The 20,032-nt window shown below is 44.9% G+C and overlaps 1 non-coding gene across 1 annotated transcript; it reads right to left on the minus strand.

The window, feature by feature from the left end:
* Window positions 1-19,557: 19,557 nt before the first annotated feature.
* On the minus strand, window positions 19,558-19,629 carry TRNAG-GCC. Its single transcript has one exon. It is a non-coding gene; the product is annotated as a tRNA-Gly (tRNA).
* Window positions 19,630-20,032: the final 403 nt, after the last annotated feature.

Consider the following 20,032-nt stretch of genomic DNA (forward strand, 5'->3'; position numbering starts at 1 on the left):
GCTCAGCAAGGATGTGATACCAGAGAGTCCACCTTCCAAAGCAGGGTATACCTGTGAGGTGTGTGACACGGAGAGTGAGTGACTGGCCCAAGGTCACCCAGAGAGCCTTCATGGCAGAGTGGGGTTAGAACTTGGGTCCCCCAGATCCCAGTCCAGCACTCTAACTGCTACACAACACTGGCTGTGGTAGCTGAATGAGGGAGGTTCTTAAACACCCCCCCCCCTTTTTAAGTAAAGGAGGGGATATGGTCCCTCCTCCATGTCCGTGTTTCCTTTCTCCTCACTGGGGACTCAGAAGCAGGGTACATCCTTCCTTCCTTTTTTTCCCCTTCTCACAGCAATGCTGTGAAGTAGTTCCAGAGTGGTGTAGCAGTCATCCAGCATGGTGTAATGCTTAAGAGCAGTGAGGTCTAACTTAGAGAACTGGGTTTGATCCCACACTTCTCCACATGAAGCCTGATGGGTGATCTCGGGCCGGTCATGGTTCTCTCAGAGCTCTCTCAGCTCCACCTACTTCACAGGGTGTCTGTTCTGGGGAGAGGGAGGGAAGGCATTTGTAAGCCACCCTGAGAATCCAAGTGAAGGGTGGAGTATAAATCCAATTATTCTTCTTCTTCTTTCTCCTCCTCCTCCTCCAGATGGTGGGGATTGAACCTGGGTGGGACCTTCTCCATGCAAAGCAGCTTGAGCCACAGCTTCTCCCCTTGGGTAACAAACACATGAAGCTGATTAGTACTGAGTCAGAGCCTGGGTCAGTTTTGTCTGCTCTCACTAGCAGCAGCAGCAGCAGATCTCCTGTCTCAGTGGGGGTTGCCAATCCCCAAGTGGGGCCTGGAGATCTCCTGGGATTGCAACTGATCTCCAGACTGTACAGTTCCCCTGAAGAAAATGGGAGATTGGGAGGGTGGACTCTATGGTATTATACTTTGGTGAGTTCCTTCCCCAAAGCCTGCTCTTCACAGGCTCCACCCCTAAAATCTCCAGGAATTGCCAAGCCCAGAGTTGGCAACCCTACCTCAGCGGCGGTCTCCCACATATCTTATTACCTGATCCTTTGAAGTAGGAAGGCCAGGGATTGAAACTGGGACCTTCTACGTGTGATGCGGAGGCACTAACACTAAGCCACAGAAGTTCCCAACCCAGAGTTAGCCGCTCCATTTTTTCCCCATCTTTTTTTAATTTATGTTTTATTTTACGTTATCATAAAGTACAACCGAGTTACAGCAAATTACCAAACAGAGTACAATGCAATATACATAAAAAAACAGAACAACATGTGTAATCTGTATCCAATGTAATTTCAAAATTGGGAATTCCCCGAGATTCAGCTTCTGCTTCGTAAGAATGATGATTTTTTTAACAAAAAGGTATTCGCTCTAAGTGTATACGATAACCATTCAATGTATAATACCAGCAAGATTGGAGAAATAATGTTGAGTAAGAAAGTAAGTAACTAACAATGGCCCCGTTCATACGAGGGGTTTTGGTCCGGGAACGAGACAGAACGGGGGCGGATCAAACGGGTGCGATCCCACGGCAACATCTGGGAATCGTTGCCTGCCCGTCCCCGATCTTCCGCGCGAAAACCCACACTAAAAAGAACCACCTACCTGGGTGGTTCTTGTGAAGTAGAGCACCTCAAACCAGCCGTGGGATCGGCTGTGCGTCCTTGTGGCGGCACATCCCGGCCTCCGGCCGAACTGCGCATGCTTGCCTCCGACTCTTCCTCCCCAGCATGTGATTGTGCCAGGGAGCAACGGCGCGCATATCTTTTTTGATGCGGCTCTCGTTAGCCGCGCTTTGCCGGGTGTTTTCCCTGCCGTATGGCAGGGGCCAACGTAGTGTTATAGCTCTGCCACTCTATTTCAGGAAGGATAATTTTATTGCCTGTGACCTGATCCTTTAAAGTGGAAATGCCAGGGACTGAACTGGGGACCTTCTACATGTAAAGCAGATGCTGTGCTACTGAGCCAGTGAATCCTTATCACTGGGCTACTGAGCCAGTGAATCCTCACTGGGATCTCTCTTCTGCCCCACTTCTGATATGGTGGACGCATCTTCCCTCTCTCCAGCCTGTTGGAGTACTAAGAATTGGCAACACCAAGCCAAGGACAATGGCCAAGCTGTATACGATAACCATTCAATGTATAATTCCAGCAAGATTGGAGAAATAATGTTGAGTAAGAAAGTAAGAAACTAACAACGTAGTGTTATAGCTCTGCCACTCTATTTCAGGAAGAAAATTTGTATTGCCTGTGACCTGATCCTTTAAAGTGGAAATGCCAGGGACTGAACTGGGGACCTTCTACATGTAAAGCAGATGCTGTGCTACTGAGCCAGTGCCCCTCCCCTGAATCCTTCTCACTGGGATCTCTCTTCTGCCCCACTTCTGATATGGTGGACACATCTTCCCTCTCTCCAGCCAGTTGGAGTACTAAGAATTGGCTACACCAAGCCAAGGACAATGGCCAAGCGGCTACAGGCTTTTTGATTGGGTGCTAAGTCTTTCTGAAAGTGCAATGATTTTTCAATTGTTTCTTTCTTAATAGGGATTTCTCAGGTCTTTGCTGATTAATAAAGCTCAATAGCTTCCCCACATAATAAAGGCAACATATCAGATGCTGGGGAAGGAGCCGCATCAGCAGTTTAGTGTAGTTTACAGCTTAATTGTACTTCTAAATCAAGAATTAGTTACAGAGCGAAAAAAAATATTGAATTTTTTTCCTCCCCAAGCCTCTGTGCTTAGAGATTTAGAGGGGAAAATCTTGTGGGCCAAGCTATTTGAGCCAATTTATCCAGAAGATTTCACCTGCATTTGTTGCGGAAGTGATTCGACACAGGATGTTAAATGAATATGGCAAGCACTTTGAACAGTTTGTAAAAGGGGCAAAGATGGACATGACTCCTGTTTTCTAGACTGTCAAAATCATGTGGGATATGCCAGCATTACCCCCTATCATTTGAAGGATTTCTGAAGGAAGATCTCTGCTTGGGGATTGTGTGGGTCCATAGGCTTATAATATATTTTTTTAAAATGCTGAAGTTCCAAAATTGCCAATCTATTGTTCCACAGGGTTCAATCCTGGATATAGTCTGGATTTGGAGCAGATGCCACATTATATAAACATACCAGAATTAATCCTAAATGGAGGGTCATGCTTGGGAGTCTATAGCAGAAAGCAAGTATATTTTTAAGTGGAAGCTCAGTGGTACCTTGAAGACTAACTACTCTACTCATACTGGCAGTAGCAGCTCTTTGGGGTTTCAGGCAGAGGTCTTTCACGTCACCTACAACCTGATCCTTACTGGAGATGCCAGGGATTGAATCTAGGACTTTCTGCAGGTCAAGCAGATGCTCTACCACTGAGCCATAGCCCCTCACCAAAGGGAGAAATACTTATATATGGGAGATATTTTATACAAGCAGCAGAAGGCTGGGTAGATGTTACAAAGTGTGGCCACTTAGAAACAACCAATCAAAGAGGATTTACTCCATTCAGAGTGGGTGAGGACCACTTTGAAAGCCAGTTTGAGAGCCAGTTTGGTGTAGATTTTAGGAGTGCAGACTCCAGCCTGGGAGAACTGGGTTTGATTCCCCACTCCTCCACTTGCAGCTGCTGGATGACCTTGGGCAAGCCATAGTTCTGGTACAGCTGTTCTTGAAAAAGAGCAGTTTCTGTCAGAGCTCTCTCAGCCCACCTACCTCACAGAGTGCCTATTGTGGGGAGAGGAAGGAAAGGAGATTGTAAACCACTCTGAGACTCCAAGTGAAGGGCAGGGTATAAATCCAACTCTTCTTCTTCTTCTTCCAGCTGTAGATAGATGGAAGAGTAGGATGAACGTAACATTTGGTGTAGTGGTTAAGTGCGCAGACTCTAATCTGGGAGAATCTGGATTTGATTCCCCACTACTCCACTTGCACCTGCTGGATGACCTTGGGCAAGCCATAGTTCTGGTACAGCTGTTCTTGAAAAAGAGCAGTTTCTGTCAGAGCTCTCTCAGCCCCACCTACCTCACAGGGTGTCTGTTGTGGGGGAGGGGAAGGGAAAGGAGTGTGTAAGCTGCTCTGAGACTCCCTTGGGTAGTGAAGGGTGGGGTATAAATCCAATCTCTTCTTCTTCTCTTCAGCTTCTTCTAATCAAGAAAGGTGTTGTGTGCAACATAATAAGCAGAACCAGGGCTTTTTTGGTAGAAAAAGCCCAGCAGGAACTCATTAGCATAATAGGCCACACCCAACAGCAGAAATCTATTAGCATATTAGGCTACACCCCTGACAGCACAGCTCATTAGCATATTAGGCCACACCCCACATGTTACCAGAAGTGTGGCCATCCAACCACACCCACCTTTTGCTTCTTATTCTGTTTACTTTGTTGTCAAAACCCTGGGCTTTTTTGTAGCAGGAACTTCTTTGCATGTTAGGCCACATACCCCTAATGTAGCCAATCCTAATGAGTGTCTGCTGTTAGGTGTGGCCTATTATGCTAATTAGTTCCTGCTGGGCGTGGCCAACTCAGGAGCCAGCCGGAACTCCGTTCCTGTGCGTTCCTGCCCAAAAATAGCCCTGAGCAGAACTAATAGGCATCAGTAAAGAGCCAGCATGGTGTAGTGGTTAAGAGCAGCAGACTTTAACCTGGAGAACTGGGTTTGATTTCCCACTCCTGCACATGAACTCACTCAGCACCATCTACCTCACAAGGTGCCTGCAGAGGAAGGGAAGGTGATTGTAAACCACTCTGAGACTCCTTATGGTAGAGAAAATCAGGGTATAAAAACCAACTCTTCTTCTAAAGGTTGGGTAATGCTGAGCGTTTTGCAGCTAGAGTAAGTAGCACCCAACTGCTTATTCATGCCTGGACCTGATACTAATTCATCACTTTCACACTGGACTCTTCCTTTGAAGTTCTTTTGAATATGTGTGACTTTTATGCCTCTTTCTTTAATGTAATTTTGCATGAAGAAAAACAGATGTCACATTTGAACACATCAGACGTTTCCCCCACCTGGCAATAATGTGCATAGTTGAAAAAAAATGTCTTTATTATCACTTATTTGTTATGGCACAGCTGTTAGCTATACTTCAAGTATAAAAGTCAGGAAGTCAACACAAATGATAAATAGGGATACAATCTTACACAAAGAAAAGCTCAATTTGGAGAGCTCATGACAAGGACAATGTCTTATGTTGGGTTTTCAAGCCTCCTCCTACACTACACGGGGCTGGCATTGTTTAGACCCTCTGTGATATCTGTGTGTACGTCTCCCCCATATTTCATCATTTGCCCTGGTTTTGGAAGGAGGGGGAATGGATACTAGGGAAGACTGAAATTACATACTGGTGATTTATTTTATGTTGTTAGCTGCCTTGAGCAGATTGTAGGATATACATTTTATGCTTCTTTATGACTGTGAGCTTCCTCATGAGCCTACAAAAGCTGAGATTGTGGGATATAGGGTGGCTTTTTTTAAAAAAATGTAGTATATGATGACAGAGAATCAATAATGTGTTAAATGTTGTACAGAAGTTAGGCAGAGTTCAAAGCATTTTTTTTCCTCTGGACCTGATACAGATTTGTAGCATAGACCTGTCTCCCTTACTGATACAATAAATAAATAAATAAATCTTAAAACGTACATACAGTCTCACGAGTCATAAAAAATGTATTTGATTTCTGAAATGTTATAAACAGATCATAACATGGTAATCGCCTTGTAGCTCAGGTTTCGCCCCAATCAACTCACAGGTCTCAGTGTACCCCCACCCTACCCCATATGGCATAATTCATGCTTGGGTCCTGAACTTGATTGCAAGTGCAATCCTAAGAGCACATTTCCGGGAATCAGCCTCAGTGAATAGGCTTGAGTGGGATTCTTAGAGGGCCTGCTTAGGATGACTATCTTGGATGTGCAAGGCATGGAAGGGAGGACAAATCTGGGACTGACGATGAATTGTCTGGGAAGAGATCGGTGGCAGGGAGAGAACAAGCAGAGCATGCCTTATTCTATACCACTGAATTCTGGAGAAGATAAAATGTAGTGGGTTGGATGTGGACTAAAATGTCTGCTAACCAGGGCTTTTTTTGTAGAAAAAGTCCAGCAGGAACTCATTAGCATAACAGGCCACACCCAGCAGCAGGAACTCATTAGCATATTGGGCCACACCCCTGACAGCACAGCTCATTAGCACATTAGGCCACACCCACATGTTACCAGAAGTGTGGTTATCCAGTCACACCCACCTTTTGCTTCTTATTCTGTTTACCTTGTTTGTTGTCAAAACCCAGGGCCTTTTTTTGGAGCAGGAACTCTTTTGCATGTTAGGCCACACACGCCTACTGTAGCCAATCCTAATGAGTTTCTGCTGCTGGGTGTGGCCTGTTATGCTAATGAGTTCCTGCTGGGTGTGGCCAACTTGGGAGCCAGCCGGAACTCCGTTCCTGTGCGTTCCTGCCCAAAAATAGTCCTGCTGCTAACAGAAGGGGAGGAGTGATTCCCACCAAATTGTCCTGTTGTAGATCTCCAGTGTGCCCTTGGTGTCATTCCTGAGTGTCCCCTGACACCCCCCCAAGCAGCATTTGAAGAAGGGCCATGGCTTAGTGGTAAAGCATCAGGAGGAGGAGGAGGAGGAGGAGGAGGAGGAGGAGGAGAAGAATTGGATTTATATCCCACCCTTCACTTTGAATTTCAGAGTGGTTTACAATCTCCTTCCCTTCCTCTCCCCACAACAGACGCTCTGTGAGGTAGGCGGAGCTGAGAGAGCTCTGAGAGAACTGCTCTTTAAGAGAACAGCTCTGAGAGAACTGTGACTGACCCAAGGTCACCCAGCTGACTGCATGTGGGGGAATGGGGAATCAAACCCTGTTCTCCAGATTAGACCCGCCACTCTTAACTACTACATTAAACTGGCTCCCAGTTTCAGTCCTTGGCATCTCCAGTTTAAAGGATTAAGTAGTAGGTGATGTGAAAACCTTCGCCCGAGACCCTGGAGAGCCACTGACAGTCTGAGTAGACAGTGCTGACCTTGATGGACCCAGGGTCTGATTCAGTATAAGGCAGCTTCTTATTTTCATTTTTGGGAGATCAGTGGAGGCAGGAAAGTCTTGTTCCATTGACAGGAGCCTATTCCATTAGTGAAAATTGAGTCCTAATCCAACCATCAGCAATGTAGAGGTTTTCTTTTTTCTCCCTGTACTTGAGCTGTGCACGGTGACGTTCTCTGGACAATAAACCTCTCTCAATCCATAAGGAAGACAACAGGAGATGAAATCAGATCTCCGCCCCAGCTTCTGCGAAAGTATAATTTGCACTATTTTTTTTTTTAAAAAAATCCTTCACACATCATTTCTCATCATTAAATACATGAAAGGAAGGAAGAGAGGGAGAAAAGATAGTTTCAGCATATTTTAAGCAGGCCAATCCCACCCCCACCCCATCCTCTATAAATCAGTGACACCGGAAAAACACATGGCAAAATTGTGTGAACAAGTTACAAAGTGATTGATTCTGGCTTAAGGAAAGAGATAGCTCCACGTTATCTGAAACAGGCCGACGACTGCAGCTCTAGAGGAGCCAGTATATTAAGAAGTGCCTGTGGTAAACTCTCCCATAGTGGTGCTTGGCTAATTTGCTGCCACCGTTGTGCGGGTGAGCTGAACGAGTCTTCGGACTTGAAAGATGATCCCTGGAATCAGCAACTTCAGCTGCATCGTATCTAAACGATTAAGCGGGTGGTGGTTGAGATAAATTGGTGATAACAGGGTGCCGGGTCGAATATCAATAACAATCTTGCTTTGGGCCCCCATTAGAAGATGAGCATCTGACCTTAGCTGTGCCCTCTCCTTTAGTCACCCAGTTAATTTTGCTACACAGGAAACGGCCCAAATGGAGAACGGCCACAGATAAAGGCCCTTCCTTATGTCCTCCTGCCCTAAGCTGACCTTAGTCAATGATAATTGCTAGGAATATTTCTCTTTCTCAGCCCATTTTGCCTTCTCTCCCATTGCAAATATTGTAATTACCTGGCAGAAAGCCTTCGGAACACAAAGATGCTTCCCACTTAGTGCTGATGGCAAGACTCTCTGGGCCCGTTGCTCCTGCTGCCACTCTAGTGGGAAGGTGGCAGAGAGCATCCCTGATTCTTGCAGATGAAAAGGGGAACAGGGTGGGTAGTCCTCGGCATTGTTTCTTGCCTCCTCTCCAGCACTGTATGGGTAAGTCAAAAGCAAAAAGGAAAAACAAAAAAAACAAAACAGCACCCAGTGGACATGAACAAGTACACATGAACAAGTGGCAGCGGCAGCAACCTAAAGTTTTATAAGATGCTGTCTTCTGTTTGCTTATCATACAGTTCGAAAGGGCCATAGAGGCCATCTAGTCCAACCCCCTGCTCAATGCAGAATCAGCCTAGAGCATCCCTGACAAATGTTTGACCAGCCACTGCTTGAAGACTGCCAGTGAGGGGGAGCTCACCACCTCCTGAGGCAGCTGATTCCACTGCTGCACAACTCTTACTGTTAAAAAAAATCCTAATATCAAGCCAATACCTTTTCACCCATAATTCAAACCCATGATTGCAAGTCCTCTCCTCTACTGGCAACAGGAACATCTCCCTGCCCTCCTCGAAGTGGCAGCCCTTCCGATACTTCAAGAGAGCAACCATGCCCCCCCTCAACCTCCTCTTCTCCGGACTAAGCATTCCCAAGTCCCTCAGCCTTTCCTCACAGGGCTTGGTCTCCAGGCACAAACAAAGATCCTTTCTGCTTCTCCAATATCACATTTAAATAAACCTCTATATGTAGCAAGTGGCAGAGATACCAGTGGTCATCATTCCAAAAAAAAGACAAGTAATGGAAAATCTTGACAGGGGGTTCTGCTGCTGTTGTTATGCCAATAAAGGTTTGTCGTGTGTGTGTGACAGGGGGTTGCCATTTTCAGTGGCAGCCCTATGTTCAGTGTTCTTTCTCATTCCCTTTAGAGTCTTTCCCAGAAGCAGAAAACGTCCAGGCTGTCCTGAGCCCCAGTATCTCTCTTTTTTTGAGAAACCAAACCCTGTTACAAAATCTTCACTGCCAATAAGACAAGGTGGTAGAAAAACTACTTCATATTCAACAACTTTCTATCAGATTTCTTAAAAAAAAAGGGAATAGCTTTACAAGAAACACTATCAGGGTCAACATATTGAGGCGCCGAGTGATATTACCATAAGCTGGAAGGTGATGTGTGGTTACGTTGGCTTTTATTAAGCTTGCTGGGCTCATTGCATACACTTTGAAAGAAACAATAAGCAAAATAATAACAGCCATACAATTCCTCTGTATAGTTTTATCTGCACCTCTAAACAGAACTAATCCCAAATATCAGCAATTTGTGAGGAAACGTCCCTGTGTTTTCTAATATTTCATGAAGTAATTTCTGTTGTTGTTATGAGCAGGTGTGGTGCAGAATTGGGAATCTTTATGTGGAGACAGGCTATTTATCTTTCTAAAATGGCCTTTGTTGGAAGGGGAGGCTGAAGTCGGGACACCATCTCAAAACAATATTAGTCATCTCGGTATACTTTTGTCAGCTAGCTAAAAACACAAATGGGCTGGAGGTTATTTTGGGAGTCACTGTTTTCCCTGGCTCTTAACTTTTTGATAACATTATCTACCAAAAAGGGCTGCGCCAGCATTTTAGAATCTGTGTTTGCGCTGTGTGCATGTGCATCTGTGTCTGTGTGTGAGTGAGAGAGAGAGTGCAAGTTCATACCTTTCTTCTGAGGAACCTTTCTCTGACTTGACCTGGATGGCCCAGGCTAGTTCAGTCTCATCAGATCTTGGAAGCTAAGAAGGGTCAGCCCTGGTCAGTATTTTTGATGGGAGACCACCAAGGAATTCCAGGGTTGTGTCATGGAGGCAGGCAATGGCTAACCACTTCTGAACGTCTCTTGCCTTGAAAACCATACAGGGTCATCATAAGTTGACTGTGACTTGATGGCACTTTTCACCAGTACCACACTTCTCTGGCCTGCACGACTCTAGGCCTGCAACTTTTCAGGGCCTGACACAGCTACAGATCCTTCCACGTAGGAATTTTCTCTGTGTTGTTTATGGTTCCCCCCTCACACAATGCATATTCTTTACGCCAATTTGTGGTGGATGTCTCCTGAATGGTGTGTGTGTGTGTGTGTGTGTGTGTATGGGGTGGGGAGATCAATGGTGACCCGATGAGGTGTAGGATCTGACTAGGATTAGGGAGACCCTGAGTTCAGATCCCAAGCCTTTCATGAAGCTCCCTAGGTAGGCTTGCCAAGTCCCCCCGGGGGGCGGGAAAAACCCCACCCTTGAGGCCTGTTTCCCGCCACCGGTGGATCGGGGCCAGGGGGGAACTCCACCCCAACGTGCACGTCACCCGGAAGTGACACGGGCACGCCGGGCACACTGGGGGCGGGGCCACGGTCATCTGAGGGAAAACTCTATTGTTTTCCCTCGGATGGTTGTGACCCAGCCACAGCATGCCCAGCGTACCTGCGTCACTTCCAGGTGATGTGGATGCTGGGAGTCCCCCGCTGTGGCTCAATTCATACTTGGCAACCATATCCCTAGGTGATCTTGGGCCAGTCACTCTCTTAGCCTAATCCTCCCTGCGAGGGAAAGGAGGACCATGTGTGATGTCCAGAGCTCTTTGGAGGAATGGCAGGAAAACTGTACAGTGAAACAGATGGAAATGTGGATTGCAGAAAGCATCAAATATGTTAAAACCCACAAAAAAGAAGTCCACAGAAATCCTGACCAGAAAGTTTTGATATGAAGTTGAGGAATACTACGTGATCTGAGCTGGCCTTGCTGAGAAGGTGGGGTAAAAATCTAAATCAATCAATCAATCTGGCCCACTTGGGGTGGCAATGTGGCTCAGTGGGAGAGCATCTGCTTTGCATATAGAAGGTCCCTGCGCAGTCCCTGGCATCTCTAGTTTAAAGGCTTCAAGGCAGCTGTTTTCAGAAAGAGATCTTGCTCCGCTTGATGTTCTGGAATGTTGCTGCTACCAAGAGTAGAAAGTTCTCACTGAGAGGGACCAATGGACTGACAATATAAATGAGCCTCATATGCCAATTGTCACTGCTTTGTCTGGTCCCCTTCTAATTCCTTCCTGGAGGAACTTCCAGCCTAAGAACTAAGGGGGCAAAATTCATGAGCCTGGCTCATCTCAAGGACCCATACTGTTAATAGGATTTGCTTCCATGCGGTGTTCCAGTTGGGTCTGGATGGTGTGAAAGGAACTAGAGGAAATCTTTGGCTGGAAAGCTAGTGTGGTTCTTGGCAGCCTCAGACAGTTTCCATTCTTGGAAAGAGATCTGCTGTGCAATAGACTCCCAAAGGCCACAGTTTTTTTAAATAATGCCTTAGGCACATCTCTCCACTACTTGTCCGAGTAGGTGTCATTAAAATAGTGCTAAAAATGTGCAGCACAGGGGTATACAGGATACCTCTTCTACAGTCAGGGTGTGTGATTGCATTGATAAATCTAGCAAAGCAGCAAGTAGCACAAGCCCACTGCATCCTCTCCATTTTGCTCATTTCAAGGGGTTCTGGCACAGCCACCCCATCTTACGTCGTAAGCGTTCCATCTTTGGAATTCCAGACATCAGGGGCCAGTGAAGGAGACTGAGCTGAGAGCCTTTAAGGGACCCTATATGATGTGTAATGACTGGATGAAGCTGGAGGTGGGTACACATTCCTTGTAGCTGAGTCTGCAGTGAGGAAAGAAGAGTCGCTTGGGATAGAGTTTAAATATGCAAAGGAAGTGGAGCACTGTCTGTTGAGAGAAAAATAAGTAGGTTTATTTAAAGAAGAACAGTTATAGAACATCGAAGAGAGAGAACCTTAACTGTCTAACGTAACTTCTGAAGGAGGAACAACAACAAGAAGGAAGCTCTGCAGGAGCAGGAAGTCTCTAGAAAAGCCAATCAGGAGACAGGAAGGACGTATTCTGAAACTGAACAATGTTAGAGTCCAATGGCACCTTAAAAGCCAACAAAGTTTTATTCAAGGTGCGAGTTTTGGTGTGCATGCACACTTCGTCAGACAATTAAATGGAATTACAGGTCATAGTGGTATCTATAGATGGTGGCTTGTTAAGTTAGCATGAAAAATAGTGAAGATGCTTTTTAACAGTCATAGTGGTATATATAGATGGTGGCTTGTTAAGTTAGTATGCAAAACAGTGAAGATGTTTTTTAACAGATAAAAAGAATGACAAGCTTGATTTCTGGTTATCATCTGTTTGGGTTCAACTCGGGGGGGGAACAACATGGGTCATAAATAGGTCAGAACTGTACTTTGATCTATAATTTGAAATTGTGAGCAGTTCCTAGTCTAGCAGTCCTTCGACTGTCTTCCTTTAGGGTGATCTTCTCATCTTCTTCATAAGGCTGCACTGTAGACTTTGCATATTCCAACAGTTTGTGCCATCTTGAGCACTTTGGAGAACACGTGAGAGAAAAATGTACCAGATCAGTGATAGTGGATTGGGAGCCACACATGGCTCTTTGTCATGCCACTTGTTGCTCTTCTGAGCACTGTTTCCAACATGTCACCTGCCATCTCTGGGTTGGGAAATACCTGGGAATTGGGGGGTGGAACCTGAGGATTTCGGGGTTTCGGGACAGGAGGGACATTAACAGGGTCTAATGTCATAGGGTCCACCCTCCAAAGCAGCCATTTTCTGCAGGGGAACTGATCTCTGTCATCTGGAGATCAGTTCTAATTCTGGGAGATCTCCAGGCCCCACCTGGAGGCTGGCAATCCTAATTAGTTGTCACCCAATAACGAACGTTATGGAATTGTTTCATTTTTAGGCACTCTGAGTAATTCTTTGCAAAAGTGGGCTATAAATGATTTTAACAAACAAACAGATCTGGGAGATTTGGGTCCGCTGCTCTTACCAGGCCCGTAGCCAGGATTTTTTTAATTCAGGGGGGACCTTTAAATAAGTTAGGGGGCACTCTGCAAAGACACCCCCCCAAGGGAGTACCACAAATAAAATAAAAAATGAAATTTTGGGGGGCCTGGGGGCTGGATGGGAAGTTGGGATGCCTTGGCAGTAAATCGGGAAGGCTGGGCCCTGAGAGCCCCGACTGTAGCTATGGGCCTGGCTCTTACGACTTTCCGTCTACACAAGCCTATGGTGATCTTTTTAGCATCCTCAGAAGAGATACAATGAAAGCAGCCTCTATCAACTCAGCCTTTCGAGGACAGATTCACCTTATCTCAGATAGATTATGATAATCATGTCTGAGAAATAATGGCCCCAAGCCAAGGAAGAGCCAAGGAAGTAGAGCTCTGTTCTCAAGGTGAGCACCAGTGGAGAGAAGTGCATAAATGAGAGTCGTGGCCATAAACATCTTTGGGAATACAGCTATTTAAACATTGCCCAGAGCTAATGCCACAGCTGGATTCTGTGTGTCATAAGTGATGTTTAGCTTCTTCAAGAATTGAGATTTTAGTAGATCTAACAATGCCCTTTAAAACAACAACAAAAATCACTTTGAAACGTCCAGTACTATAGAATATGTGTTCTCATTTCCTTGACCCTGTTATATATGCAAAAGGTGTACTTATTCCTTGCTCCAGCAATTTTAATTGGAGTTTGCTCTTGGGGGAGGGTGGTGGAGTTGCAGATGCTTCTGCTCTAAGCATTACTCATCCTCCTGGGTCTCTCTATATGAGGGCCCATTGCATAGGCTAGATCTACCATGGGCCTTTTTGCCCCATTAACTTTCCCTGGGAAGGAAAGATAATGGAGATTATAAGGCTGCTGTGTTCAAATACACGGGCGCATACCGAGAGTGTCTCTCTCTGCGTGCGTCAATGGACAAATACAACTTTTGTTCCTTTTTGTTCCCTTCAGTACATATGTGTGTACTTCATAGTTATGAGTCCCCATCAGTCTAACCCCCACCATGCAATAATCTAACCATGACAATGGGATAGGTGTACATTTCTCCATTTGCAAATCATCTTGCCTTCGATCACAGTAGAATATGACACTGGGGTATGACCTGCTTCATGTGTGTTCTGGGGTAGGCACGTCTGTCTTCTCAACCACCAGACCTTGACTGCAGAGTCTTACGTCTCCCACCTTGTCCAGCTAGTCTTTCTCATCAAATCATGGATGTAAGTTGTTTTAGATTTAACTGACCTAGTACTCAGTCCCATCTTCAAGGTCATGAGTATTATTGGCCTGAGCATGATGGTCTGAGTATTATTGGCCATTAGCCTGAGCATGATGGTCTGAGCCTTGTAGGTTCTGTGGGGCTAGCAGAAATCAACAAGGACAACCTCAAGAGAGCTAAGAATAACATTTGAGAGCAGAGGACTCCTTCACTCTAACCCTTCTTCTACAGACAGCGAATAATACTGACACAACTCACATGGTTGGGCTCTATATATAGCAGGGCTGTTTCATTGGTTGCCCCACAACTCTGGAATGACCATAGTCATGGATTGCTGAGCCACTCCCTCTTTACTTCAGCATGTGTGTGTGGGTAATCGAGCGATAAAAATCTTGGGGGATCTCAACAAGTCCACCTCAGTTCAGCTAAGGAGCAGCAAGAAGATGGTACACTAACAGAATAACTGATCTTTCCCAAGTGCACCAGCATCAGGTACAAACATTCCAACTAGGACTTTGTCTGACAAAACACCATGATATGGAGATGCTTCCCTAACTTACCATGGCAAGTCTTTCTTCTCAACCACCAGACCTTGACTGCAGAGTCTTACTTCTCCCACCTTGTCCAGCTAGTCTTTCTCATCAAATCATGGATGTAAGTTGTTTTAGATTTAACTGACCTAGTACTCAAAAAGGTCTATCGGTGGCTGGCTACTAGCCATGGTGACTGAAGGGAACCTCGACATTCAGAAGCAGTCAGCCTCTGAATCCCAGTGACAGGGGGCAACATCGGGTAAGGTCTTGACCTCTATGCCCTGTTATTAGACTTCCAGAGGAACTGGTTAGCCAATGCATGAGACTGGATGTTGGACTAGCTGGACCACTGGTCTGATCCAGCAGGACATCACATGAGTTAATGGATATAAAAGGTTGGAGGAGGAAGCAGAAGGAAGGACAGACATGACTTTTATGACATGACTTCACCATAATTGGCACACCTTTTATATGGTATTTCCCTTTCCCCAGGACCACTGGTTTCGGATGCCCCCAAACCCCTGAAATTCAAACACATTCAGTGGCCCCTCTGAACCCCCAACAAAATCCTGGGCCTCTGCCCATAAATATAAAACAATGATCAAAGTAAGATATAATTCCAACCAAAAAACAGGGCCATCAGCAGCCAAAGTATATTATTGGACAGAGCAATGGTCATGAAACATGGTCTTCTTTAGCAGTGGATTCCTCTATGTATCCATGGCCAAATAGTACTTGTAGGATCAATCAGTATGGAACACTATTTTTTCCCCACAGAGATGTTGATGGTAACTTAGCTCTGAGCCAGGCTCCCCAATTATACAGCTTCCACAAGAGAAAGGTGGATTACAAATGAAATCATAATAAGTTAATGCTTAGCAGCAACAAGAAACACAGACATAAGCAATAAGGAAATCTTAATGAGGATATGACTTGAAATTTCTGTAGTAATTCTAGCACTCATTCAAATGTTCTTGTCTTCAGTCCCATCTTCAAGGTCATGAGTATTATTGGCCATTAGCCTGAGCATGATGGTCTGAGCCTTGTAGGTTCTGTGGGGCTAGCAGAAATCAACAAGGACAACCTCAAGAGAGCTAAGAATAACATTTGAGAGCAGAGGACTCCTTCACTCTAACCCTTCTTCTACAGACAGCGAATAATACTGACACAACTCACATGGTTGGGCTCTATATATAGCAGGGCTGTTTCATTGGTTGCCCCACAACTCTGGAATGTCTTTCTCCATGAAGTTCATTTGTTCCATCTGTTGGGCTTTCCAAAAGGGGAGCAGGGTAAAAACTTTCTGTACACATTGCCTTTTAATGCAGTTTGCTTTCCTGCCCTGCCTTCTTTCTGGGCTGCTATTCTTATCTTAATGTCTGCATTTTCAAGTGACAACAGTGTGATGTCCTAATTAGGGATTGGTGCTCCTATACCTCAGCTTTTCTTGAATGCCACTGGGCTGAGTTTTCATAAATAAATATCGAAATATATAGTGTGTTAAAGATAGTGAAGAACTTTGCACAGGAATCAGGAAGTAAATATCTGCAGGAAATCAGGAGAGCAGAAGGAAGTCGGAGGTGCCATATTTCATCAATATTTATATTTATATACTTATGTTTTCCAGATGTCTTCTGATGGCTTCTGATAGATGTCACTGCCAGATCAGCATTTTATCATCTTAGGCTGGTTCGGCAGTTGGTCCCCTTCCTCGACCATGATGACCTGGCTACAGTGATCCATGCAACGGTCACCTTGAGGCTAGACTACTGTAACACTCTCTACATGGGGCTGCCTTTGGCACAGATTCGGAGGCTGCAGCTGGTGCAGAATGCGGTGGCCAGGCTTATGTTGGGTCTCCCCAAGTGGGAGCACATCCGGCCTCGGCTGGAAGCGCTGCACTGGCTGCCAATAGCATACCGAATCCATTTCAAAGTGCTGGTGCTTGCCTTTAAAGCCCTACATGGCCAGGGTCCGATCTACCTGAGGGACTGCCTTTCCCCATATATACCCCAAGAGCACTTCGGTCGGGGACACAACATCGCCCGGTGATTCCAGGCCCATGGGAGGCAAGGCTTGCTGCGACCAGGGCCAGTTCCTTTTCGGTGGTGGCCCCTACCTGGTGGAACAAGCTCCCGGAGGAGATCAGGGCCCTGCGGGACCTTATGCAGTTCTGCAGGGCCTGCAAGATGGAGCTCTTCTGCCAGGCTTTCGCATAGGGGCCACCACTGCCACTGCCACCACCACCAACGCTGTGGTTAACAACGAGGCTAGGGACAGCCCCAGGAAGACCGCTTATAACACCACATGGCACTGGTACCACCGGACTTACTTGGGACCAACTACAGGATAATATCACCCCCAAATAACTGACTGTTACCATCAAGCGATTTATTCGAGGAACATCTTGTCTTCATGGAGCACTTTATTTTTATCTGTGTTATCTAATAGTTTTATTGCTTTTACTATGTTTTATGTGGGCTCTGCCCCTTGTAAGCCGCCCTGAGCCCGCTTGCGGGGAGGGCGGGGTAAAATGGTCAAAAATAAATAAATAAATAAATAGCGCAGTACTTGGAGGCAAACTAGGGGTGGGGCTGGATTGTGCAAGCTGGCAGGTTCAATTCGATGGCCCCATTTAGATTTCCTTTCCCTGCTGTGAGAAACGAATCCCTGAATCTTTAGCTTTCCACTGTTTTCTGTTTCCTGATATCAATCTCCCCCCCCCCTATTAAAATGTACACATTTTGTAATGTTATTTCTGTTGCATTGGGAATAATTGGCATAAAACATCAACAAAACACAGTAACGGAAAGAAAAGGGTGATCACCAATGATAACAACAAAGAAATGGACCAAGTTCAGTAACAGTTACAACATATCATAGAATCATAGAGTTGGAAGGGACCTCCAAGGCCATCTAGTCCAACCCCCTGCACAATGCAGGAAATTCACAAATACCTCCCACCCACCCCCCCTGTGACCCCTGCTCTATGCCCAGAAGTGGGTGGGGGAGCCTCCAGGATCTCCAGCCAAATTGGCTTGACCCCAAAGTGGGTGATCAGCATTTCCCTGGGCATGTAAGAAGGGTCACAGGAACTAAGCACTGAGGCAACCCTTCCTGCCCTCCCTCTCATGATCTGCCTAAGTTCCCAGAATCCACATTACTGACAGATGGCCATCTAGCTTCTGTATGAAAGTCAATGGTTTATAGTGGTTACAGTGTTGGGCTAGGACCAGAGAGGTTCAGGTATGAATCCCACCTCTGCCACAGAAACACTGCGAGACCTTGGGCCCATCACATACTCTCAGCCTCACTTACCTCACAGGGTTCTTGTGAAGGTAAAAAGGCAGGGGGGAATTATGCAGTTCATGGCAAGCTCTTTGGAGGAAGAATGGGATGAAATGAAATAAAGAAACAAAACACAGAATCAAACAGAAAGACAAAGTACCCACGTCAGCTCAGGGTACATCTGAACATTCAAAAACGAAGGCCCAGAAGGTGGGAGCAACCAAATAAGCTACCCAGTAATCAAACATTTGGGAAGGAAAGCTTTTGCCTTTGCAGCTGGCATTTACAAATTTAATAACGACTAGCTACTGATGGTGTCCTTGGGGAAACTGGGGGAGTGAAATGGTAAACTTTACTTAAGAATGAATGAGGCTTACAAAATTTTTTTAAAAAGATAAAATAAAAGTAGAAAACAGTAAACGACACAGAAAAAAGAATCATAGGTTCAACTGGAATGAGAAGAAGCAAAATCAAAGTAGCTCTTTCACCTTGATGCCATTGTGAAATTTGAAATAATCGCCAGGGCTATTTTTGTAAGCCTCCTTGAACTATGCTACGGCTAATGCATAGTGGCATTGCTATTCAGTGTTGCATCTGTGATACTGCCAAATTTGCCCATCTAATATTCTTATATTGTCCAGTATTTATTGAGGTGAGGGTGGTTCTTGGTTGCAGTCCTGAACTGTTACCAAGGGAAATATGTTCTGTTATAATACAAAACATTCACACAGTATCACATTCTTAAAAGCATGCTTAGAATTCACTGGACAAGTGGAATCAAATCCTTAAAAGCATTAGCGTTACATGACTTTTTAGATCTTGTTTATTGTTGGCTGTTAATCCCCAAAAGTTTTTTCACCCCCCAGCCTTGCTATTAATTCAGATAAGTCGACTAGCTAATTAACTCCCAAATAATTTGCTGGGATTTTTCCATTCCAGTTCTGATAGCAGGTACATCGTTTTTCTCAGGGTTTTCCCCCAAAAAAACAGTGAGCAATGCTTGACTTCATGCTTCTATTAAGTAATGCTTTACAGATGCTAAATTATGCTGGTAAGCTGAGGAAACACACGTGATGCCCTCATAAATGTCAAATGAATGCTTTATGATTGGCGCTATTATAGCGAATACCAAACAATTTCATTATAATTAGCGCTATTACAATGAATACCAGAGGAATTCATGATAATTAGCTGCTGAACGATGAATGGCAAATGAGTGCGAAATGAGAGGCTGTAGCACATTTTCTGAGGCAAAAGGAGTTCCAGGCTTTTCATGATTTAATGTTGTTTTGGATGACAATAGAGTTTGCCATGACATTGAGGCCAAGACTGCTAAAGCATAGACCCCATGTGTAAACTAAAATTTACGACCAGTTCTACTGTTAGACTCATGAGGCAGTTGTCTGGTGTTGATAGAGACAGAGGATTCCGGTGTTAAAAGTCTTTAAAGGAACATATGAAACTTCCTCATACTGACTCAGACCCTTGGTCCATCAAAGTCAGTACTGTCTACTCCAACTGGCAGCACCTCTCCAGAGTCTCAGGGAGATGTCTTTCACATCACCTACTTCCAGATCTTTTAACTGGAGATACCAGGGATTGAACCTGGAATCTTCTGCAGGGCAAGCAGATGCTCTACCATTGAGCCACAACCCCCCCCTTCCCCCCGGTCAGATAGATTTAGCTTTCCTTCTTATAGAGTTAAGATAGATGTAACTTTCCTTCTGTCATGCCCAACTATTGAGTTAATAACAGATGTTTGAAATTAGACATGTATTAGTGAAAATCAAACCAGAACAATATTGGTTCTCATCAATAATGGAAATGCAATGAATATAAGCAAAACAATTTTTAAAATCTTTTAAAAATATTTACAAAAAGCACTGTAGATATTTACTTATAAACATGTATATATTTTTGCATACATTGCATATTCTAAGGAAACACATTGCATTTAAAAATCTTAAATACATGCGGTAACTAATCTTTAACCCATTCAGTGATTTATACAATATTTATCCAGCCAGCCAGTGTGGTAAAGTGGTTAAGAGCTGTGGAC

The sequence above is a fragment of the Gekko japonicus genome, unplaced genomic scaffold (assembly GCF_001447785.1).
Source record: "Gekko japonicus isolate JY-2015 unplaced genomic scaffold, Gekko_japonicus_V1.1 scaffold1026, whole genome shotgun sequence".
Lineage (NCBI taxonomy): Eukaryota > Metazoa > Chordata > Lepidosauria > Squamata > Gekkonidae > Gekko > Gekko japonicus.